The sequence below is a fragment of the Grampus griseus genome (genome assembly GCF_964374135.1).
Source record: "Grampus griseus genome assembly, chromosome: 2".
NCBI lineage: Eukaryota > Metazoa > Chordata > Mammalia > Artiodactyla > Delphinidae > Grampus > Grampus griseus.
In genome coordinates this window covers 103,126,449-103,152,312 of record NC_139018.1, presented here as the reverse complement: position 1 = coordinate 103,152,312, position 25,864 = coordinate 103,126,449, and positions in this window count along the sequence as shown.

The window sequence follows — 25,864 nt, the reverse complement described above, 5'->3', positions numbered from 1 at the left end:
CCTAACTAACACTTTGGTGGTTCTGTTGTGGTTATGCAGAAAAATGTATTCATTTGTAAGAAATTCACTCTAATATATTCAAGGATGATAAGGGTATCATATCAGCAACTTACTCTCAAATGGTATAGGAAAATTCTTTGTATTTCAGATGCAATTTTTGAAAGTTTGATATTGTTTCAAACTAGAAAAGAAAAAGGAAAATTTGTATGATGCAAAAGTGTGAACATTTTAATGATTCTTGATACAAATCACTAAATTGCTTTCCAAAAAGGACGTACCTCATCTTATAACTATGCAGTTCCATTTTTTCCTATTAAATTTTTGTCAGGTATGTCCGGCACTCACTGCATTCAAAGACCTTATTTTCGGTCCTACCTGTCACACTTTATAATAGAAGGGCTGATTTTCATGAACTCACTTATTATCTCAATGTGGGGGTAATCACTCATTGTATCATTAGCTGATAATGACTAGATGAGTTGGTTGAGCTGTAAATGACTCTGGTTTCGAGATTGCAGCTCTAGCTGATTAGATAAATATGCCACATATTTCATTTTGATCATATCAATTTCACTCTCATTTGACTGAAATGTCTTCCTTCAACCTAAAGTTCTCATTAAGGCATGGTAATTTCTCTGAAATATGACCGTATGCATGACTTCTATCGGCCAAAACCAATAGTTACAGAAAAGGAAGGTTATTCTACATTTTAGCAACTGCCTAGCTGTATGATTTTCCACAACTCGCGAAATCTTTAGATCCTTTGTTAGAAAGTGAATAATGATATCTTTATTGCACTCAGAGTATACATGTGTGGTAGGGCAGAGAGACCAGTGCAGCTTTAACCGAATATCTTGTCTAGTTTAAGACTTTTGGTGGGGCTTCCCTGGTGGCGCAGTGGTTGAGAGTCCACCTGCCGATGCATGGGACGTGGGTTCGTGCCCTGGTCCGGGAAGATCCCACATGCCGTGGAGCGGCTGGGCCCGTGAGCCATGGCTGCTGAGCCTGTGTGTCCGGAGCTTGTGGTCTGCAACGGGAGAGGCCACAAGAGTGAGAGGCCTGTGTACCGCAAAAAAAAAAAAAAAAAAAAAAAAGACTTTTGGTGAAGAGATTTTGAGGGGATATCCGAAGTAAGTCCTAAGGAATGGCTCTCTTTGGCACCTGGTGTCAGGTATTATTTAGACTTTGTAGCCAAGTGCTTCACTAAAGTGTACGTGAATCTTGTTAAAATGCAGATCTGGTTTAGTAGGTCTGGGGTGAGCCCTGAGAGTCGGTATTTCTAACAAGATCCCAGAAGATGATGATACTGGTCGTGCACAGACCACACTCACAGTGAAGGCGAGTGGCTAGCAAACAGCCCACTTAGTCTGTTTCATCAGGAATGGACCTCAGAGGTTGTGTGTGAGGGGAGGCTTGGCACACTGGAGAACCTGCTTCTCTCCGGAAGCCTCGCTCATCTGCCTGCTCAAAAGTAGAGTTAATCCAGCAGCCAGCTGGGTGGACCATGACAGTGGCCACGGGAAACAAATTTATTGGACCAAGATTGTGTACTTAAGAATACAGACAAATATTTGTCTTGTTTGTGCAGTGGCCTTTATTGGGTTGTGGCCCATATCCCTTATTTTTCTCCTAAATCTTGTATAACCCTGGGGAAAACAAGTCATTGCCATTCCTTGGAAAGGGAAGATGAGGAAATGAGGGGCCTAAAGAGCTGCCTCGGCCACCTCCAGGTTAATAGGAATCTTGTCTGGTCTGGTGAGTCACAAATTGACCTGAGATTTAGGTTTAAGTTTATTCAGTCATTTTCTCTATGTTAGGATAAGAGAAGGTGCCCCTTTAATAGTAGTTAAATGTTACTAAACCTTTTCCATGACCTAAGAAAAGTACTAAGCCTGGGTTCAGAATTCTTAGGGCTGAAGTTTGCTCTATGGTAAACAGACATGTTAACATTTCAAAGGCTTAATGAAACAACACTTCAGATGGTCTCTTAACCTTAGGAAACTGGTTAATACCATCCCCATTATATTGATCTGGAAATTGAGGGTCTACAAGGTAGTTAACTTAACCAAGGTCTCATGTCTGATAAGTGGTAAAAGTGGGATTTGAATTCTGCCTTCATGATTTTGAAACTTGACGGCCTTCTATTATGTCACTTCTAGTATTCTTTACTAAGAATACTTGTATAAGAAATGTATTTTAGTCTAAATCAGTGGGAGATTGATGATACTCTAGAATTTTATTGCTTGACCAAAATTATGCAACGGTTAAGTAACAGAGAATTCAAACCCAGGTCTCATCAACTGTACAGGCTTTGCATTATACCCGCTTCCTCTAATGATTCAAGATTCATGCTGCCAACAGCAGTAATATGAATATCACATCATATTTGTACAACACTTAAAAGTTCTCAGAGTTGTCATTTGGGTCCCCTAATAGCCCTGAGAGGTGAGTAGGGCAGGCTTTCCATGCAGTTCACAAGTTAGGAAACTAAGACTGAGAGTTAAACCCAAGGGCTTACAACCAAGAAGCGGAGGCCCTAGAATCTAGGTCTTGGGCAGCAAATTCCACGAGCCCACAGCCTTCACTGTCATCACAAGACCTCAGCTTATCTCTGGATCATTTAAAAATGGATATATCCTCACCTGTGCACAGAGATTTATCTCCATTTTAAAGCAGCCATGTAGAAGCTAGCCAAGGCTGTGATCTGCTTTTAGGTTTCTAAAATAATGGCAGCTGTCTTAATAGGAATTTTTTGAGTGCCTACAATGCATAAAAATGACGTGGGCCTTGCCTTCAAGAAGCTTACAGTCTAGTAGACGTGAAAAGACACAAACACAACAGACTTGAACGAGATGAAGGGTTCATTTGAGTCTGTATGTAAAGAAGAAAGTACAAACTGAAGCAAGGATGTAAGTAAGGGATAAAAAGACTCCCTGCTGAAAGAGGAGAGCTACTTTGTACTTTGCGGGTGAATTTTCCATTAAGGACAATTACCATTATTTTGGTCCACAACACTTTGGTTCTTCATTTCTCCTTACTGCGTCCAAGAGCCCAAATGAACAGGGCAGAAATACTTTGGAATCTTATCCTTGATTAGCAATTACTATTGGCCCTACTCAGAGTAATCTCCAGTAGCTCTGTGGGACTGCTATACTCCAGTTGTATTAGAAACAAACAAACAAAAAAACCTCTTCCCCAAACATGCTGAATTCTCATCCTGCTCCAAGCCTTCGCATGTACTTTTCCCTCTGAAACACCGTTCCCTTCAGTTCTTTACCTGGATAAGTCTTATTCATCCTTCAGATCTCAGCTTAGCCTCGTGCACACTGGAAAACTTTTCTAGTTTTCCGAGTTTGGGGTAAAACGTGTAGTGGTCTGTATAGTTTAGGCTGTGCTGCAGTGACAAACATCCTCCAAATATCAGTGGCTTAATAAAAAGTAAATGTTTACTTCTGACACACACTGTGTGTCCGTTGAGGCTAACTGGAGCCTCGGCTTCATATCATCTACCTTCAGGGTCCAAGCCCATTGGATCCTCCACCATATGCAGTACTGCCAGTCACCATGAAGGAAAAAGGCTTTCCACCTAGATATGGCTTGTGTTACTTCCACCCGTATTTCATTAGCCAAAATAAGTCATGCCTAATTTGAAAGAGGTGAAGAAGTGCAATCCTAACTTGTGCCAAGAAAACCCAGAATCTCAATGAATATCACTAATAACCAGCTCTGAGCTCTTCCTATTTGCTCCCAGAATCCAGTAATGACCACAGTTGAAGTACTTGTTATACTGTATTGCAATTACCTGCTTGTGGTCGGTGTCCCCTCAGAAGACTCCAGGCTTCTTAAGGACAGGCACTCAGCCCTCCTTTCATATCCAATACTTGCCACAGTGTGTGGCATATACACAGTCAGTGAAAAAGCTTGAATGAAGGAGACTATGTCCTATTTTTTTTAAATGCAGGTTTGTATTTTGAAATGCATGATTTCAAAACGATTACAATTTAAAATGGTATTTAGGTCTTATGTTCCTTAGGAAAGATATACATATAGCCTTGAGGTACAATTCTGACTTTGCTTTTGAATGCAAATATTTTAACAAGTATAAGGCACAGAAGCTTGAGCTGTCAGTTATTTCTATCAGCATATGTAAAATATCTTGTTTATCCCAGAGATCCTAAATTAGATGGAAGAAAAAAATTCTGTCTTTAAAAATACATCTGTCAGGTTTTATATTTGTCCTCAACTTGTCTTGAAGATGAATCAAAAGTTAGAGCTGCATAATATTTAAGAAAGAAAAGTAATATTTATTTCATTGTATTAGTTATGACTATTATATAACTATAACAAGTAAATGCAAAAGATAAATTATCCAGATAAATTATCTATTGTAAGCATCTATGTTTATAATTAGGTATTAATTTTTCTATATACTTCAGGGCTTTAAAAGAGATCAGTTGAATTTCTACCCAAAAGAAATCAGTTTAGGAAATAACCCACTAATTTATTGTTGGATTCAACCAAAATGGGAAAATCCTGAAAATATCCAGCTACTAACAAGTAGCTTAAAAAAATTAAATGACATATTCCCAGCAAGCTGGTGTATGTAAACATAACTATAAGGTACTTTTGGAAACATAACTTTAAGGTATGTAAACATAACTGTAAGGTACAAAGTATAAGTTTGTAATAAAAACTACAGTCCATTGAAGTGTCACATTTCCTTAACAAATTTATTTTCAGAGGAATCTTGTCATTTTTTAAGTGCAAGTTATTGGATTTAGCATGAAGACTATGCTTACCAATTTTAGCTTCTCTAATTTTGAAATTTTTTTATCATATTGGCCCTAGGAAAATCTATAGGATGTATTATGTTTTCAAGATATATTTATGCCATTATAACTTTTTTTAAAATTTTATTGAAGCATAGTTGATTTACAGTGTTGTGTTAATTTCTGCTGTATAGCAAAGTGACTCAGTTATAGATACATATATTTTTTTTCATATTTGTTTCCATTATGCTTTACCAAAGGATACTGAATATAGTTCCCTGTGCTATACAGTAGGACCTTGTTGTTTATCCATCCTAAATATAATAGTTTGCACCTGCTAATTCCAAACTCCTGATCCTTTCCTCCCCTACTTTCCTTCCCCCTTAGCAACCAGAAGTCTGTTCTCTATTTCTGTGAGTCTGTTTCTGTTTCATAGATATGTTCATTTGTGTCATATTTTAGATTCCACATATAAGTGATATCATATGGTATTTCTATTTCTCTTTCTGACTTACTTTGCTTAGTATGATAATCTCTAGGTCCATTCGTGTTGCTGCAAATGGCATTATTTCATTCTTTTTGATGGCTGAATAATATTCCAGTGTGTGTGTGTGTGTGTGTGTGTGTGTGTGTGTGTGTGTGTGTGTGTGTGTGTATCACATCTTCTTTATCTGTTCATCTGTCAATGGACATTTAGCTTGTTTCCCCATCTTGGCTATTGTGAATAGTCCTGCTATGAACATAGTGGTGCATGTTATCTTTTTGAATTATAGATTTGTCTGGGTATATGCGCAGGAGTGGGATTGCTGGATCATATGGCAACTCTGTTTTTAGTTTTTTGAGGAACCTCCATACTGTTCTCCATAGTGGCTGCACCAGTTTACATTCCCACCAACAATGTAGGAGGGCTCCCTTTTCTCCACACCCTCTCCAGCATTTATTATTTTAGACTTTTTAACAATGGCCATTCTGACCAGTGTGAGGTGGAACCTTATTGTAGTTTTGATTTGCATTTTTCTAATAACTAGCAATGTTGAGCATCTTTTCATGTGCCTATTGGCCATCTGTGTGTCTTCTTTGGAAAAATGTCTATTTAGGTTATTTAGGTCGTCTTCTGCACATTTTTTGATTGGGTTGTTTGGTTTTTCGTTATTGAATTGTATGAGCTATTTGTATATTTTGGAAATTAAGCCCTTGTTTGTCTCATCATTTGCAAATATTTTCTCCCAGTCTATAGGTTTTTTTGTTTTGCTTATGGTTTCCTTTGCTGTGCAAAAACTTGTAAGTTTGATTACATCCCATAACAGTTTTATTTTGATCATCACGACATTTTTCTGAGATAGATGAATCTCAAATACTTTTAGCCACATCTGACTTGACTATTTTCATACTAAAATTCAGTTTCCTTCTTCTCAGTCCATGTTCTAGTAGTTACATTTTTTTTTAGTAACATTTTAATAGGGAAATTTTCATGAATCCTCTCAGCAACTGGCATTGAGTCAGCTCTCCTCTGATTTGGGCAAGGAAATTCATCTCCTCCAATAAGGGCTTCTACCTATGTAATTTTCTCCTTTTCCTGAACGACAAAAACCCAACTTGATAACTTATGGAATATATCTGGATGTTTACTTTAGAGAAATATGATTTCCTATAAACAGATGTTTAATTTTAGGGTTATATCATGTTTATTTTTACATTGAAAACAACTATAGGACTTGTTGGATGATACTAAAAAGTAACCAAATTGGAAATTATTCTTTAAGACTCCTGAAGTATGAAATAGGTAATATTAGTTATCTCTGAAAATCTGCATCGTGGCTTGAACTAGGTAAAATAGTGAAATAGATGTGGATCTTGCTATTCCTTCTTCAATATTTAGTCTCTTAACAAGTATTAACTGAGCATCTACTATATGCCAGGCCCTGAGTTTGTAGTTAGTACTAAATGGTAAGCAAAAATCAAGCCTAGAATATAATGGGGAAGATACACATTAACCAAATAATCGTGTCAAGGAATGCATAGTGACAAACTGAGATAAGCCCTTTGAAGGGTGGTAACCACTCTTAGGAAGTGGATAATTCCAAAGGAATTTGACTTAGAATGGGAGAGAGGAGGGCGACTTGGGGGCCATGACTGAGAAGATGACCCTTGCTCTAAGATCAGATGAGGATGAAAAGATACGAATGGGGACCTGGGAGCAAGAGAGAATAAATAGAGTTGAAACACATAGAACAAGCTGAGGTTGGGGGTCAGGGGCTGAAGGTATAAGAAGAGGTTAAAAACGTCGGCAGGACTCAAACCGTACAGGACCTTGTAAAACATTCTCAGAATTTTGGTCCTCATCACAAGGGCAATAGAGAGCCATCGACACGTTTTAAACAAGTGATGGACATGACCAGGTTCATGTTCTGAAAAAATTACTCTAACTTCATTGTGGAGATTAATAAGAAAGCAGAGTGGTACCGGGAGAAGGGTGGGAGGTCTGGTTGAGAGGTGGCGCTAAGATTTAGTGTAACAGCAGTGGCAAAGTGAAAAGTGGACAAATGTGAGAGATAATTAGATAAAATTGAGAAGTCTTGGTGATGGATTCGCTACAGAGGAGGGGAAAAGAAAACGGCCAAGGATGAGTCTGAGATCTCTGGCGTAAATAACATTTCAGATGCAAACACTATTCAGGTAGAAAGCATGAAAAGACCTGTTTTGAGTCTGGGTGTTGGACGTGCTGAATCTGAGGTGTCTTTGAGACAGCCAAGTGGAGATGTTGAGTAGGTACCTGTATAGGTATGAAATTCAGAGAAGTCTGGGCTGGAAACTTACATTTGCAAGTCACTAGTAATTAGAACAATAGAGATGTATGGAGTGAGATAGGGGAAAAGAACCGAAGAACTAGGCGAGACCAGGAGGAACTTCTCTGTGTGATGATTTGGTAGAGACAAATCAGCCTGCATAGGAGACCTGAAATGGGAAAACCAGACTCTGGGAGGAAAACCAGGAAAGTGTGGTATCTCAGAACTTGGGAGGGGAAGTGTTTTTAGAAGAGAATGATCAATAGTGTCAGTTTCCACTGAGAGATCAAGAGAAGTGAGACTGAAACATGCACGTTGGATTTAACAACAGAGCAAGTGATGGCAGAGGCTTGAGTGTGTTTAACTATCAGTGGGAAGCAACTGCCTGGGAGGGAGGGGCCACATACACACAAGAGGGAAAAGGTGATTTTCATCCTGACCCTCCAACATCATCCCGATGTCTTGACCTCTTTATGTTATCCTGCATGGCGTTAGACAATAAGCAGCTCCCTAACCTGCCTTTCATCTTGTTTAACATGCAGGATGGTTAGAAAGATTAAGACAAGATAGTAAGTGAACAGAAACTATAAACTATAAAATGGAATTGAAATCAAGCATTATTTCCCCTCAATCTCTGGTTTAGCCAGAGTTTACCTTTCCTGTGCCCTCTTCCTCAGGTCCCTGCTAGATAGATAACACACCCCGTTTCCTTATCTGTGGCTGGCATTATCTGACCGTGTGGCTGCTTCTAGATGTCAACCATGAGACTTCCTATAGCGTCACTGGTAATACATAGAAAGAGGGTCTCAAAATCCCATTGCGTGCAGCATGGCTGACCAGCAGGCAGAAATTATCGTGCAAAAGGACCTTTATTCTATAGCATACCTAAAATCATATCCAGTAGACAACTGCCTTTTCCACCTACTCAGAAAGCCATGATTATTAGGTAATAGAAAGAATGTCACTTTCTCCCTCTCCCCCTTCCCCCAAATCGAGTCATCCAATCTTGTGAGCATTTCAGAAGGTTTTGTTTTGTTTTTGAGCCAAGGGAACCATTTAGAAAAATAAGGCAAGAATGCCATCTTGGGGTTTCTGCTGACAGCACAAGCTACCTAAGCTGCAGATGGAAACATGAATGTGTTCCTAGAGGTTGTTCAAAGTCACGGCAGCAATGTATTTGGATCCTTAAGGGCTTTTCTGATTGAGTTTAACGGTTGGAATCCTCTAAATAAACTATTTTAAAATTTTAAAGTCAGACTAATTCATGACATTTGGGTTTGGACCTTTCCATATTGAGCTTTTAGCTGAATCACACTTAGCTTTTGCCTACCCATCCTTGGTCTTATCTGTTGATGATCTAATTGACAAGATGACTCAGAGTTTAGGGACATCATTTAGTAACTTCCTTTCTCACCCATCTTTTCTGCTTATCTCAGGATATATTAAAAGGAAGTGAAGTGATAATAGAATGGCTCAGGTTTTTGTTTATTTTATTTTGGGAGGCATTGAACCAGCTCCCATGGTTCAACAGGTGTGACTCTAAAATAGTAGGATTCCTTGGTGGAGATGAGTTTTATTCCTTGATAGGACACCTTTATAATCTTCTACTTGCATAATTTTCCCTCATAGTTTTTTTTTTTTTTTAATGTGATAAAGAAGGCAATATAGCATGATTGGCATCCTTCATTCATCTTTCTGCATCTCACCCTTATTTACTAAAGAGAAGTAAATCCAAAGTTGCAAAGAATCCACCAGGAAGTAATTTGGAACCCAATTTTGCATGTTTTCTGTCTTCACAAGTTCTTCTGTTTAAAGAGAAACCTTGCTTTGAGTAAGGTTGCCTAAGGAATTCTGTGCATGAGAGATGCAATACAGGGTGATGAAGAGAGACTTGCAAGAGAAAACACTTTCATTGTGCCTTCTGCCATAGCCACTTCTATAACTATCTCCACCCAACCCCAATCGGCTTTTTTTTAATTCCTTAAGGTAAAGATTCATGCCATTATCTATCTGGCATGGGGCCAGAAAGCAGTAATCATTTGTTGAATCCAGCAATGTGTGTTTCAAAGGTAAGATTTACACTTTGTTCTTTCCCTCCCTTCAAGTTTCAATGCATACACTTCTTATGTCCCCACAAGTTTGGAAATAGTTTTTTTGATGGTACCTGTGAGACATGGAGATGAAGATGCAAAAGAGAAAGTCGAGCACCAATCAAGGCAAGCACTGACTGCTTGTTCTTTTGTCTTTTCTACTATGGAGGACAGTATGAGAGTTATTTAAAAACACAAGAAAAGGGTGAGAAATTAGAGGCTTTTGTGTTTTTTTAATCCCAATTTGAAAGACGGAAAGTATGTCAAGAAGAGAGTGGGGATAGGAAACTTCAGATATGACTATCTCAGTGTTCAAAGTCTCCCCTTAAATCCCCAGAGGTAGGTTGGGACCAGATTTTGATTTTGGGCCCTGTGAGCTGTGTGGCCCTGAGTAAGTAACTTAAACTCTCTATGCCTCAGATTCCTCATCTATAAAGTAGGATTTATCACAGTACCTCCTTTGTGAGTTTATTAGCAGGGTTAACTGAGCTAATGAAAGCAAAGTGCCTGGCCAATGACCACTGCTCTATAAAAATAGCAACCACTGCTAGTAAATTCCAAAGGCCAAAAGGCCAGCCACCCCAGTTAGCTCCATGGGGCTCCTTTCCTTGGGCACCAACTGCTCACAAGTCCAAAAGGCCTTGGAGGGAGCCTCCTTCTCAACATGTATATGTTTTACTCCAGGTTGGGGAAAGAATGACCCCATATAAATATGATTGGTGGAGACATACTAAAATCTCAATTAAGCAAAAACTGCTGGGTCACCTTGCAAAAAACAACATCCAAAAAATGAATTAAGCAAGGGTTAGAACTCTTTGGAGAAATAGGGCATGAAGTGAAGGCAACTTCAAGAGTCTACTAACTATGAGAGGAAAATCAGTGGAAAAGAACTGGAAAAGGGAATAGTTACTGATAGCAATGTGTCCAGGTGGAGACGAAATCCCAGGAGAAACAAATGAGTTCAGGGAGAGTTCTGGGAGAGGGAGAGAAGGGTTAGTTGCATGTGATGTCAGGGGAGCTAATTGAATTGCAGCCCATCCTGACATGCAACAGAGAGAACCTCCCTTCCTAGCAGTGAGGGAGCCGAGAAACTTATTTAACTGATCCACAAAGGGAGAAAAGAGATGTCAGAAGGCTGAGCGTTTACTCTTTGGAGGAGAAATCTCCGAATCCACGGGTGATGGGAATAGAAATTTAACCTCAGGGTTCAAATCATAAAATGTTCTCTGTAGACTTCTGTTTGGGGGTAATATTGATTCTGATTTTTCTTTTTTGAAAATATAAGTTTTACAATAGGTAAAGGTTGATTTCACTCACTTGCTTAACCTCCATTAAAACCACCAAAGTCATTTGTTAATTTTTATTTTTATTTTTTTGGGCTGCGTTGGGTCTTCGTTGCTGTTCACGGGCTTTCTCTAGTTTGTGACGAGCGGGGGCTACTCTTCGTTGCAGTGCACAGGCTTCTCATTGCGATGGCTTCCCTTGTTGCAGAGCACAGGCTCTAGGCATGCAGGCTCAGTAGTTGCGTTGCTCCGCAGCATGTGGGATCTTCCCGGGCCAGGGCTCCAACCCATGTCCCCTGCATTGGCAGGCGGATTCTTAACCACTGTGCCACTTTTTTAAAACGTAAAAAAATCTTTTCACTGCCTAAACAGTCACTGTGATACATTGTTGATGGGAGCGCTGTTACAAGGCCAAGGGAGGACAATGTATTGATGTCTATCAAAACTATAAATGCGTGTGTCCTTTGATGCAGCGTTTCCTCTTCTAAGGAATTTATCCTACAGACACTGGCCTACATCATTGTGGCATTTCCATAGATTGCTCATTGCAATATATATACAATGGAATACTATCCTACTATCAAATGAATGATGAATTTATTTGTATGTTGAAATGGAAAGATCTCAAATATATAGTAAAAGGAAGGATCAAGTTACATAAAACATATGTAGTATGCTACCATTTTAAAAAATTAAATCAAGCAGGTAGAAAAAGACATGCATGTGTCTGGAGTTGCATTTGCATAAAATTTCTCTAGAAGAATAAATAAACTGATAACTGGTTACCTCATGGGTGATGGGGTAGGGGGATGGAAGGCAGGAGAGGGAAGTTTGAATCATGTGAATATATTAGGTATCAAAAAATCAATTACAAAAATGTCATATTTTATAAGAAACTTAATAATGTTCCGTTTAATGCCAAAGAAAAACTTCCAAATCAACAACTTACTATCAAATAACAGCCTATAGGAAAATACCCCTCAAAAAAAGGATATAAAGAAAGATTTTAAAACAACTCACAAAATCAGACCCTTTGAGTTGAAAACAACTCTAGAAAGCATATTTTCCAATTTCTTAAACCATATTACATACCAAATGAATATAGGCTTCAACTTCAAGTTGGTTTACTTCTCTGTGGCTCAGAGTCTTTGATGATAAACTGTAAATGGCAATGCTAGTTTAGAATGTAAAGTTCCAGATGAGATTGTTTGATAGAGATGCCTCTGAAGGGCTTCATAAATATCAAATACCCCATGAATATGTAATGACTAAGCATATATGTTTCCCTTTCTCTTCATTGATGAAATAGAAATAGAGACTTTTATAATAATATGGATCATAAGACTATAAGCCCCATGAAGGCAGGGGCCACATTTGTTTTGATCAATACCATACTTCTATCACGAATTATAGTGGATGCTAAGCTGAGTTTCCCCAAAAGCAAAGCCTAAGACAAAGGCTATGTGCAAATAGTTATTTGCAGGTGTGATGCCAGCAGGCGAGAGTAAAGGACAGGGAGAGTGAACAGGGAAGGAGGGAGAGCTGGTACCGTTTGCATTATCAAGTTGACCATTGCTAGAAGTACCCGGTGGATACTGCACAACCTCTGAGGAGCCTTATGAAGTACATCACAGGCCCTTACACTCAGCGAAAGAAAGGGGGAAGCATTCATTCATTGGTCCCATCTCCCATTGGTCAAAGGTTATCTCACTGAACTTTAACTCCCCCCACCATTCCAAGTTATACAGGCATGAGTTACAAGTGGGTTCTCCTGGCCATCCAATGACGCAGCTTCAGAGAAGCAGAAGAAGGAAGCAAGAGGCCCGTGATGCAGGCCTGCAGTGAAGTCTAGCCAGGCTGCCTCTGTGCAGAGCTGGTTGAAGTCTGCAGAGCACTGGGGGCCACAGCTGTGGCTGGCACAAGAAGTGAGTCTGAGAAGACCTGAAGTGATGTACAAGAGGTGTCCAATACTTGATGCGTGTCACACTGTAAGTGCTCAATAAATATTTGTTCACTGAAAAGACCCCAGGTGACTGGATCTGGACCGGAAAGTTGGAGAAGGCCTGGAAATCAGCTCATCCCACCTGATATAGATTTTTCTTTCGGAGGAAGATGCTTCAACACTTCCCAAAAGGGGGAGCTCACTCACTGTTTTCAGGGAGTTCTTTTCAGGTTTAAGGACTTCTGACTCCTGGGATGTTTTTCTTTCATGAACAGAAATATGTCCTGCTGGGACTTCTGCCATCACTTCCAGTCTGGCCCCCAACAGCATAATACAGCCACTTCCTTTGCCAAATTGCACCTGTAAAAATGAGGTTTGCAAGGAAAGGCAGCACTTAAACAGGAAGCTGAGGGGTGTTATTTTAGTGTCCTCCAACTTAAGTCTGGTTTAGCCAGGATGCCCTGAGTTGGGCTTAATCCTACTACCACCCCACCCCACAATCTATCCTGTTAGGGAGGGAGCTGATTTATATCCAGCTGGGTGGAGTGGCCTCGTACTCTCAGAAAAGCAATTTTGATATACGTCAAAATCAACACCTTCTGTCCATCATCCCTTGGTGAGCACCCTGTCCCAGGACGGATGATCACCCCTAAGGACCCCTCCTGAGCGGTACATCCTTGAGAAACTGAACCATAGCCAGAAGCAGCTAACCTAGCATACTCAGATGTTTGAAGACAGTGACCAAGTCTCTTCAGAGACATTTCACTGCCTTCTGTCATTTCCCCATGAGGAGATGGTACCTTGCCATGCTGGCCACTTTCCTCTCCATACTTCCCAGTTTATCAAGTGTAAACTTATTATTATTATTATTTTGGCCACGCTGCACAGCTTGTGGGATCTTAGTTCCCTGACCAGGGATCAAACCCAGGGCCCCAGCAGTGAAAGCGCCGAGTCCTAACCACTGGACCGCCAGGGAATTCCCTGTCAAGTGCATACTTGAACTCTCTTAAAATGCTGAGTCCAAGATGAAAGCATTGCTCCCTGTGGGGCCTGACCCAGCTCTGGGCACAGTAAGGCTCTGATTCACACCTACACACTTTTGCTCACGTTAAATAAATAGGAGAAATCCTGCATCCAGTTAATTCTGGAAAACTTGACTGAATGAAATAACCTGTACAGAAACATTAAGCACCATTCCTATGTGAATACGAATATGTTCTTTAAAAAAAAGTACAGAGAAAAAATCACCTCATTCTAGTTGGATTTGTTAATGTCAGTGCATTCTGAAATTTAAATAAACCGTGTTTTTACTCCTTTGCTTACTATTAGTTGTTTCGTAAATTTAAAGCAACCAAAGAAGTTGAACTTAGCGAGTGTATGTTGTTTCTCTAAGACGCATAGTGTAGACCTGAAGGTCTGGGTCAGAGTGAGAAGAGTAAGACAGGGTCCTGAAAGTGCAGCCTTGGATCCTGTCTTTATTTAAAATGTTGAGATGTTCTTCATCGTGAATTTTAGCATTAATTTTGATTTTTAAAAATATTGCATGACTTTGCTGTACACCTAAAAATAACACAACATTGTAAATCAACTATACTCCAATAAAAATAAAAAAGTAAATAAGTCTGTGTTAAGGCTTAAAGAAAAAAACCATTGTGTCACTTTGCGGAGGTCAGGGTTTCTTTTCTTACACTCTACACTCTCAGGTGCACCTGGTTGGAGAAAGTCACCCAAACTGCTGATTGGCTGCGCTGTAAGCTCCTGACCTCTCCCCTCAAGGGAATCCTTACTTCACCTGGAAGTCCTACCTGTCCGTTCACTCTTCTGTTCTCCTTGTCATCTGTTTCCTATATTCTATATCCTAGCTCTCCTCAGATTTCTAAGACCTTCTCCTCATGCCCACTCTTTTTTTTTTTTTTTTTTTTTTTCCGGTACGCGAGCCTCTCACCTGTTGTGGCCTCTCCCGTTGCAGAGCACAGGCTCCGGACGCGCAGGCTCAGCGGCCGTGGCTCACGGGCCCAGCCGCTCCGGGTCCGGATCTTCCCAGACCGGGGCACGAACCCGTGTCCCCTGCATCGGCAGGCGGACTCTCAACCACTGCGCCACCAGGGAAACCCAAGTAGTTTTTCACTGAAACCAAATGTGGGCACCACTGTCTCCTAGGCCCAAAGCACAGGGTGGGGATCACCCACCCTTCCTTCCCCTCACAGCTCTCTGACTGCATGTGGCCCACCCTTTAAACCTATCTCTGGCTTTCAGTTAGCCAGGTTCTTTACAAAGACCTTTTGTTTTCTGTGCTCTTCCATGTGAGAAGTAACCCTTCACCTGGCAAGGAGCTAAGGAGGTTAGCTGGACAAGGGGACGTCCGTAGCCCTCCAAGGAACCTGGCTATTAAGACAGTGACATTCTATGGGGGGAGATACTAGCAAACCCCATTCACCCTGCATCACCACCCATAACCCCCTGGTAAATGACAAAGAAACCTAACTGCTTACCATACCGTTTCTAAAGGATAGATGTGTGGGGTGTGGGAGTGCTGTTGCTGGGAGGGAAGGGGGCAGCTGACATGTTTCTTCATACAGTTTAACAGAAAGAATTAGAAAACACTAGAGCTAGAAAGCACTGTGGAGAGCAAGTGTCTAGCCCTTCGATCTACAGCCTCCAATGCTCAGGGAGAAGCGACTCTATGAAGGTCAAACGATTTCGGCAGCACAGCTCTGCCTGGGACGCTAGCCTCCTGGCTCCCGGTCCTGTGCCGTCTCCACGTCACTGTGCCGTCCTGGTTGGCAAACACAGAAACTTTAGGAGCCACCCCTGTCTCAGAAGGACGAGCCCGACCCTGGCACAGTCCCTGTCCGCCCCCCAGCCTTGACTCACAGCCCGGAACCTCCCTGCACCCTTGGACAGTTTCTACTCGCATCCGCATCGATTAAACCTTGATCTCATTTATTATCTCAGGAAGTGGTCTCAAGGTCACAGGGCTGGAAATTTAATTATGGTAGCAATATATTAAGTGGCACATTTAAAGATGCTGAATTGTAGTCATTAATTTTTTGGATGGTGGTCTCAGAGGAATGGGTTTTCTCCACACTGGGTGTTCGGCATCCATCATGGCCATTGAGCTGGGCAGCTGTCTTTTAGCTCTAAACTGCCTCGTTATTCATCTTTTATGACTAGCCTTTAAAAACACTAGGCGCCGATATCCCCTTTTATTGTAATAGATGCGTGCGATGGGAACGAAGCCATGCTTCACCTTCGCTATAAAACACGAACGGAGGGTGCCAGCAGCTACCTGAGCCGGCCTCCAAATTGAGACAATTACCCTTCGCTGACATCTAGTGTCAAGGCATGAGATATAGCCGGGGCGCGGAATCCATTGGCCTGGAAAACTTATGCTTCCCTGGCGATAAAGCCCATCTCACCCACGAAGCTCCAGCCCCAGCTGTAAGACGGGAAGCAGAGGGATGAACTTGGCCCTGGCTGTTGACTTTGCCGGGGTGCTAGGTTATCGAATGGGGCGCCCGTCTGCCAAGGCCTGAAAGAGCTTGTAATGTTTAATGAAGGGACAGTCATTAAATGTGTATGGTTCAAATATTAGGCTCGATGAGCCTGGGTGGTACTTAATAGAGAGGTGGGAAAATATGAATTAAATTAGAGAGATTCATTAAAGAAATTGGCCTGGAGCCCACGAGTGACGGGTTGTCAGGCAGAGCTGCCAGGAGCTCCTCCAGGGAGGAAAACTCAAACTAGTTTCAGGTTTTACATCCCAGAATGACACTGTAAAACACGCTTAAATACTGGTCAACCTGTGCGTGTAGAGAAAGGGATATCCATAAAATAAAATCTCTTACAGACTAGAGTATGGATAGAGTGCTTGCGGATAGAATTATTTTCCCTCTAGGAAATCTGTGGCCTTTGCTTCCAGCAGTAGAAAAGCATAGTATTTGTACAATTTCAAAGCAGAGATCCCAATTTCCCCCCACTTTGGATGGGGTCTGCCCTCTCCTCTATTCCAGGGTTTCTCAGCCGGGCACTATTGAGATTTTGAACTGGGTAATTCTTTGCTGAGGGTTCGGGGGCCGTCCTGTGCAGTGTAGGATGTTTTGCAGCATCTCTGGACTCGACCCACTTGATGCCAGTAGTCCCGCTCCCCTTAACTGTGACAATTAAAAATGTCTCCAGGGGGCTTCCCTGGTGGCGCAGTGGTTGGGAGTCCGCCTGCCGATGCAGGGGACACGGGTTCGTGCCCCGGTCCAGGAAGATCCCACATGCCGCGGAGCGGCTGGGCCCGTGAGCCATGGCCGCTGAGCCTGCGCATCCGGAGCCTGTGCTCCACAACAGGAGAGGCCACAGCAGTGAGAGGCCCGCGTACCGCAAAAAAAAAAAAAAAAAGTCTCCAGGCATTGCCACCTGTCCACTGGAAAGCAAAATTGCCGTGGTTGAGAACTCCCGGTGTATTCTAACCTCAGGAAGCAGGTTCAGACCCCTAAACTGATGTGCGTAAGTGACCATTCATTGGCTGGAGGTTACACTGTTGTTGGCCCAGCACACCTGAGTAGCCCTTGTACCTGGCCCGATGACCACTCATGCCTGATGTTGACCATGACTTTGTTTTCTGGATTGTATGTTGGACCTTGGCCTGATGAACTCTAGCTCAGCTTTGGCCACAATCCTGAGTCTTTACCATGAGCATCGTTTGATCTCCTAACCTTATTTTGATAAGACTAATCCTATAACAGAGTCCTAATACCAGCTTAAGTATCTCTGCTTCAGTCAGTGAGACAGTCAACATATATTTCCTGCTGGGGATTCCATAGGAAACAGGACGATCAAAAGCCCTGCCACTACAGAATTTACGTTCTAGTGATGAGAGATAGCCAGTAAGTACATTAATAAATAAGCTATATTCAGATGATGATAAGTGCAGTGAAGAAAATTAACCAGGTAATTGGATAGAGTGTAGAGGGGAGGGTGGGCTACTCTAGCTGTGGTCGGCGAAGGCTTCTGTGAGGACAGCCAAAATGTGAACAATGAGAAGTCAGTGGCTCTGAATACAGTGTTTATTTCCTATACCACAGGCTATATTTTAAGAAGAATAAATTTAATACGCAGAGTAAGGTGCATAAATCTTAATGAACATCTCAGTGAATTGTCACACACACACACACACACACACACACACACACACACACACACACACACACACACACACACACACACACACGTATGTATATATACTCACGTAACCACCTCCCAGATCAAAATACAAAACCTCTTCATCATCACAGGTTTATTCCTGCCCCTTCCCTGTCATTACATAGCTACGAGAAAACTTTTCTGTCCTTGATCACCGTCAATTCATTTTGTCAACAGGCTACATTATGTTTTGTTTTGTTTTGCTAAGAGAGCCAGTTAGGTCTTCTATACCAGCAACTTTTCATAAAGTCTTGTAAGCCTCCAGTTATTTATAAAATTGAGGGAGGCCACTATCAATTCCTGTAGGAAACTTTAGGTACCAGTTGTGATGGGACCCACGTCATCAAGCCCCCGTCAGGTTAATCCAGCCCTGACCGATTTCCTGATGCCCAGAAGGGAAGAGAGGTACAAGGGGAAGCAGAGTCTCTGTGTTTTCAACCCTACCCCCCTCCTTCTTTTTTGCTGCACAAACATTCCTGCCAGAGAGAACAGCAGAAAAACACTGGGCTCAGTCAGCCCCCTGTTAATCAATGAGGCCATAACAAATCACGGGATGAAGCCTATGACACATCAATTACACTAAGAACTAAGGGCATCTACGGCAATTGGCAATGAGGCACAGACCTCCAGGGTTACCTCCACCCAGCCCCTGAGGCCTGGATGCACTGCTATTTATTGGTCCAGCAATGGTGTGATGGCTCAAAGGTGAGCAGGTAGCCACAGTGTAAGAAATGCTTCATGGGGCAGTGGTCTGAGCAGGGATTCTAAGGTCTAAATTGGGCTGTGCCAGGTGTATGCTTCTTCAAGCCCATTCTGGATGATAGTTTTTCCTAGAACTTAGTTATGAGGAAAATTAATGATCTAGTAATTGGAAACTTGCTTCTACTTCTGCCATCAACTGATTAGAAATGTGGGCAACTGAGTTGACACCTTGGTGTGTCAATTTCTCTTTCTACGTATGCTACACCGTCTCATGAAAGCATTGCCTTTGGAGGTCAGGAAAGGGGTCAAAAAAGGTGTGAATTGATGAGTGGTTATATTTACAGATGAGTTGGTATTTACTCCTCATCCACTCAGTAACGTTACGTGTGTCCACTCTGTGTGAGTGCTTCATTTCCCTCAAGGAGCTCACAGTGGAGAAGACAGGCTGAGTTGAAAGTGGGAAATCCACACTGAGGCATCCAACAGAAGCTACCAGCTAGCATTAGAGTCCACTAAGCTGCGTGTTCCCCAAAGAGAAAACTGGCATTGCATTGTTCTTGGAATCCGTGAGGCAGCCAGCGCCTGAGAACTGGGGTGCAGTCAGATTTCCTAGGCTTGTCTGGGCCAGCCTGCGTGGGGCTTAGTGGAACCCCTCAGTCTTTACCCATCTTCTTCCCATTCCCCTTCCCCATTGCTCCACCACCCCCAGATATGAAAATGGAGCCGAGAAAAAGAAGGACAAAAATGGGAAGAGTCACGGAACACGGTGGGAAGAAGTAAAAGATTGACCAACTTCAGGACAGCACATGGGGACTGGTTTCATCAGCACCACACACGGGACCAAGCACTCCCTCAAAGTGACACAGCCCGTTAGTCAGCCAATCCAAGCTCTCTGGTCCCCTGATTCCATGCTGCTTCTTACTAACAGGTGGTGGCTTTCTAAGTCAGAGCTCTTGGTTACAAGCAACAGAAACTAATTTGGGCTGATAAATGAGAAAAGGAGTTTGTTAAAAAGATATTGCGGGGGCTTCCCTGGGGCGCAGTGGTTGAGAGTCCACCTGCTGATGCAGGGGACACGGGTTTGTGCCCCCGTCTGGGAAGATCCCACATGCCGCGGAGTGGCTGGGCCCGTGAGCCATGGCCGCTGAGCCTGCGCTCTGCAACGGGAGAGGCCACAACAGCGAGAGGCCCGCGTACTGCCAAAAAAAAAAAAAAAAAAAAGAGAGCTATTACCAGGCAAAAATCACCAGAGGATACTAAAATCATAAGGTAAAACTTTTTGAAGAGCAGGATGTTCATAGTAGGTAAAGCACAGATTACTTACTACAAGATAACCTGCAGAAGAGAAAAACCATATATTTACAGTGAAGTGATCTGGCAGTGATCGTGCTTATCAAGGGACCAAATCTAGTATTACCAATAGTGGTGAAGGCGCTATAAGTGTGTGGGGTCCACGCCGCTTCCTACTAAGTACACTTGCTGAGAAATGTAAACTGGAACCTATTCAGGACTCGAGCCCTAACTTCAGATTTACAGGGAACATAAAAAGAGGAAGAAATGAAACACCACAAATAGGAAACTATTAGACTAATCAAGAATGTAGGAGAGCCTCTGAGACAACTGTTTTACCCCTCAAACAGTTAACGCCATGAATAAATTTTTTAAAGTTAGAAGTATTCTAGACTAAAAGAGATTAAAGAGATATAACCACCAATTACAATATTGAACTTAGATTGGATCCTGTTTTGGGAAAGAAAAATTGTAAAAGCTAACAATGGAGACTGGAGGAATTTAAATATAGAGCGTATTCTAGACAGTGTTATGAAATTAATGTAAATTTTCTTAAGTTTGATGACAGTATTGTGGTTTTGGAGGCGATTATACTTAATGAGAGGCACTCGAGTATTTAGGAATAAAATGTTAGGAGGTCAGTGACTTTCAAGTGGAAGACACTCGAGTGGTATAGCAAAAAATAAGAATAAAATAAACACAGAGAGAGAAAGAGAGGGAGAGAGAGCAAGAGAGAGGATAAAGCAAATAGAACAAAAGGTGCCCAGTTGTTGAAACCAGGTGAATTTAATATAGATGTTCATCAGAGAGGGGTGGGGAGGGATACTGGGTAATTAAAAGAGTTGGTGAAAAGGCTAGAGGACCAGCATGAGGCTAGGTTCCCCAGAGCAAGGCCTAAGGCACCTGGCCAGGTGAGAAGTCGCCATCACTACTGCTGCCTCCCTGACCAGCTGAGGATACCGCCTCTCTGCCCCTACAGCCACTTCTGCGCCAGGACTTTACCCTTGAAGCCACTTGGATAAATCCCCGTTGCCTTTGCTGTACCAAAAAGCTAGGCAACTGTGTGACCCACCCCACCTGTAAAAATAAAAATGCTACACACAGGTGTTTCTCGGGTAGCTCAGGTGAATCGAAGTCTCCTCCTGGTGCATCTGATTGGTGGAGCCTAGTTCTCAGGCCTATATCTTGGCTGCAGGGAAAGCGGGGAGTTGGAATAGTGATGCTTCTCTTGGTGAGGCTAGCAGAAGGTGATAGGCAGCCTTCATTCTGATAGGTGTTGGCTACACAGAACAATCATGTATGTAAAGTAGCCAAGGGTCCAGGCTCTGTCCTACTACTTAGCCCAGTGACTGCAGGATACTTCCAGGTAAGAAGAATAATTTTGACCTTTCTTTTAAATCTTTGCCAGTTTTATATATAGCACTTCTTTAATGTTGAGTCCTGGGTATAGGCGTTTACTTATGGACCAACTCTGGGATTTCTTTATTTGGGCATATTACCTTGTGTGATTATAAGTTACTCTCTTAGTTGTTTTCTGTTTAAATGCCGAGAGGCCTTCAAGGCATGGACTGTCCATAAATTAAAATGGATTCTGATGATTATTGTTCATGATGGTTCAGAAATATACTCTCTCTCATCAGAATGCATAATCAAGACATTGCATAGAGGAAATTTCTAAAAGCCTGTGTGTTTTATCCGTTGAAAGTCTAAGAGGATGATAGTGAAGCTTTCCTGGAAGTTTGTGATAGATTCAAAGGCACCTGTATTCATACTTACCATGAGCTAATATTAATATCCATTAACGCATTTTATATTGATAAATTCAGAAGGGGAATTCACAGTGTTCTCTCGGAGACTGCTGGGAAGTAGCTTCTGTCCCTTCATTTGTCATCATTATGGGGAAGAGCTGTGGTCCACAACTTATTCGTTTATGGCGATAAGTACAGCTATGGAGGCAAATGTGATGGCACCGTAAGGCTGCGTCTTTTCTGTTCCCGTCTCAGGCGTTGGCAATGCCATATATCCAGATACTCAAGGCACACACCTGAGAAGCATCCCTGATACCTTCCTCCCCCTCACTGGCCCCAACCCCCAATCCATCCCTAGTCCTGTTGATTTCAACTCTCAAAGCCATTCACTTCTATTTCCTTCAATGTCAATCCTTTGCGGAGTTACCACTCTTTCCCCTGCATTGCAGTCACCCCCAAATTTGCCTCCCTACTCTTCTCTTACTCTGTAGCCTGAGGGATCTTTTTAAATGCCAGTCAGGTTCTGCTGATCTCATCTCCACACCTCCACGTTCTAAAGTTTTTTTCAGTGGTTTCCAATTGCAATCCCAAATCCTTAACTCTGGCCTATCTGGCTTTGTAGGCCCCTCCCGTCATCATCAGCTTCCAGCCTCATCTGGCAGTCTCTCTCCCTTGTCCACTGGGCTCCAGCTACACCAGCCTCGATTCAGTATTTTTTTTTTTGCTCCAAGCTTCTTCTCCCCTCCAAGCCTTTACATGTGGTATCCTCTCTGCCTGGTATTGGTTCCTTCCCCACCTGTACCTACTCCTGGATAAATGCTCCCCACAAAGCTAGATCTGTTCTACATTCTCATAGCACCCTTTATCTTTCCTCTTTCACATCCATCACAGCTTGAAATTACACATACGTTGGTGCAATTGTTTGATGACTTCTATTAACCCCACTAAACTGGCAGCACCTTGAAGGCAGGGAGAATGCTTCAACCCTCTTGCATCCTCAGCTGATAGTGCAAAGCCTAGGCAATGAATGAATGTAAGTGACCACAGAGAGGTGTGGCCCATAGAGAGCTCAGAGAAGGGTGAGAAAGCCAAGAGAACATTTAGGTGGCGCCGTGAACATTGTCTTTGAACGGGGATTTAGAAACAAGGTCATGAATGCTGTCTGATCTTTTGTCTTCTCCCCAGTTGAGAGACCGGGCTGGTCAGTTCAGATATAGATAAGTTGAGACATTTGAAACGTATGCCTGAGGAGCGGCAAAAACTGATTTGCAGAACGTGATGAGATCTCAATCCGGGCTTAGATTTCCGTGATTGAAATTCCCATAGCCACCTCCCCTGAGTTGCGCTCAACTTTCCTAAATGAGATTTTATGGGAACTGATTGTGATTAGATAAATGGGCAACTCCACTAATGTATAATACAATTTTCAATTACTGTGTATGTACAATAATTTACATTTCTTGTTTGATGGTGCGATATTTATGCGACATATTCTGGATGAGACCCGGCTGCTGTTTACATAATGATCTTGCTTTTCTCTTAGAGAAGATCTGGTTTTCAGTTTTCTTTCTGTGCTGCGAGGTATTGTCATTCCAAGGTAAACATAGTATATTATAGGATGTGCAGGTGAGAAACGTCAATAAAGTAATACTCTAGATGGCTTTTAATAATTCTTATTTATGCCACTGGAGTAGGTAATAGAATGGTTTACCTTTCATAAAATGTTGGAATAAAAATGTCCTCAAAATTGTAGTAAATTTTTGTGATCACTGCTGTGGCAAACTGCCACTGAATAGCAAAAATGAATGTTTCATCCAATATATTTGACCATTAATAACATAATATTCATCACCAGAAACTGCTCTGAAGTTGGAACAATGTCAAAAGAAAGTGTCTTTTTTTCTGACCTTTAAGACTAAGTCTTCATGAAACAAACACTTTTATGTATTTAATCCCAAATATTAGTCCTCCCCTTCTGGCGAGACACGGTTGATGGACAAGGAAGAAATAACTCCCAATCAACTTTCCCTTTTGGCTAGAAATCTCTTCTTAACATAGCAAAGGGGAGGGAAGGAGAGCACGAAGGTGAAATGAACCCAATTTAGGGTTCAAGACCCAGACGACTATCCGGATATAGTGCTGATGGTCTTGAACTCAGGGGGGCCCCCATCTGGAGGCAAGAGAAGGTCAAGTAGGCACTGCAGCCCTCCACCCTGCTTCAGCTGGAACACCTCTCCTTTATCTGCATTATGGACTGGTGCTCCCAGTGAGAGTTCATTCAAAGGGAGAACGGGCTATTTTTAAAGCTTCACAGAAACACTTAATAATGAAAAGAACGCCGTTCTCCAAGTCAGCTCCCTGAGCTCCATTTCCTCATTTATAAAATGAAGAGTTTGTATTTAACGATCACTAGCCTTCCCCTATGCCACAATGTGTACTGTTTTACATTCCAGGCCAAAACACTATTGTAGATGTGGCTATTATTTGGTATAACAGTCTAATTATGCCATGTTATCAAACAGCATGCTTGCCTCCCTTTTAACATAACAAGGGAAGTAAAACGTCCAGGTGTGGAACCAGCGATATATCAACAGCGCTGGTCTCAAATGTAAAATGCTCACTTGAACATGGGTCACTGGAAAAGGCTCAAATAACCCTCACGGATTCTAGAGTACAGGGTGAAATACTGTACATATCTCAAGATTTGTCTGCATTTAGATGAGCCCAATACTAGATTAAATTGCAAATCTATAATTTTACTGTAATTAAGAAATCTTTATAATTTTGGAGAGTGTTCTTTGTGTCGTAACTTATTCTAGCAGTAAGCAATTTATTGTTTCTCCTTTCTGCAAATAAACAAAAATTCATCAGCTAAATGAATTATAGTGAAATCATAAAAGCAAATACTATGCAGCCATTAAAATGTTATGAATGCACGTTTGTTGGCATGAAAAAAATGTCCAAATATATCGAGTGAAAAATCAAATAACAAAGCAGCATATATAATATTTCATTTTTGAAAAAAATCACATGTGCACATGTACATATAGAAAAAGTCTTGAAGAACAGCCATAGCTGTTCTCCAAATAGCAGAATTATAAATGGTCATTATTTTCTTCTTTGTTACTTTATAGTGTTATGAAATTTTTAGGGAGAGTTTACACTAATATTGAAATCAGAAAAAAGGGCAATTTTGGAGGAAACAACCTCACTAATTTCTTGTTCCCATATATTTATTCAGAAGATGTACACATGAAAGCTCCTTGGGAATAGTGAACTATCAAAAATTATCAAACTTTCTCTGTAAAGGACTAGTTATCAAATATTTTAGGCTTGTGCGCCATACATTGGTTTTGTGACCATTCAGCTTTGCCATTATAGCACAAAGCAATCACAGATGACAGGTAAATGAATGTACTTGACTGTGTCCCAATAAAACTTTCCAAAAACAGAAGTCATACCACTATCTTACACCATACACAAACATTAACTAACAATGGATTGAAGACTTGAGCGTAAGGCCTGGAACCATAAAACTCCTACAGGAAAACATAGACAGTATGCTCTTTGACATTGGTCTTAGCAATATCTTTTTGGATCTGTCTCCTCAGGCAAGGGAAACAAAAGCAAAAATAAACAAATGGGACTACATTAAACTAAAAAGTTACTGCATGGCAACAAAACGAAAAGGCAGCCTACCAAACTGGAGAAGATAGTTGCAAATTATATATCTGGTAGTGGGTTAACATCCAAAATACACAAAGAACTCACACAACTAAACAATGCAAACACAAACAACCCAATTGGAAAATGTGCAGACGAGGTGAATAAACACTTTTCCAAAGAAGACATACAGATGGCTAATAGGCACATGAAAAGATGTTCAACATCACTAAATATTAGGGAAATGCAAGTCAAAACTACGATGAGATATTACCTTATACCTGTCAGAATAGCCATTATCCAAAAGTGAAGAAATCACAAGTGTTGAAGAGGATGTGGAGAAAAGAGAACACTTGTGCAGTGTTGGTGGGAATGTAAATTGGTGCAGCCTCTATGGA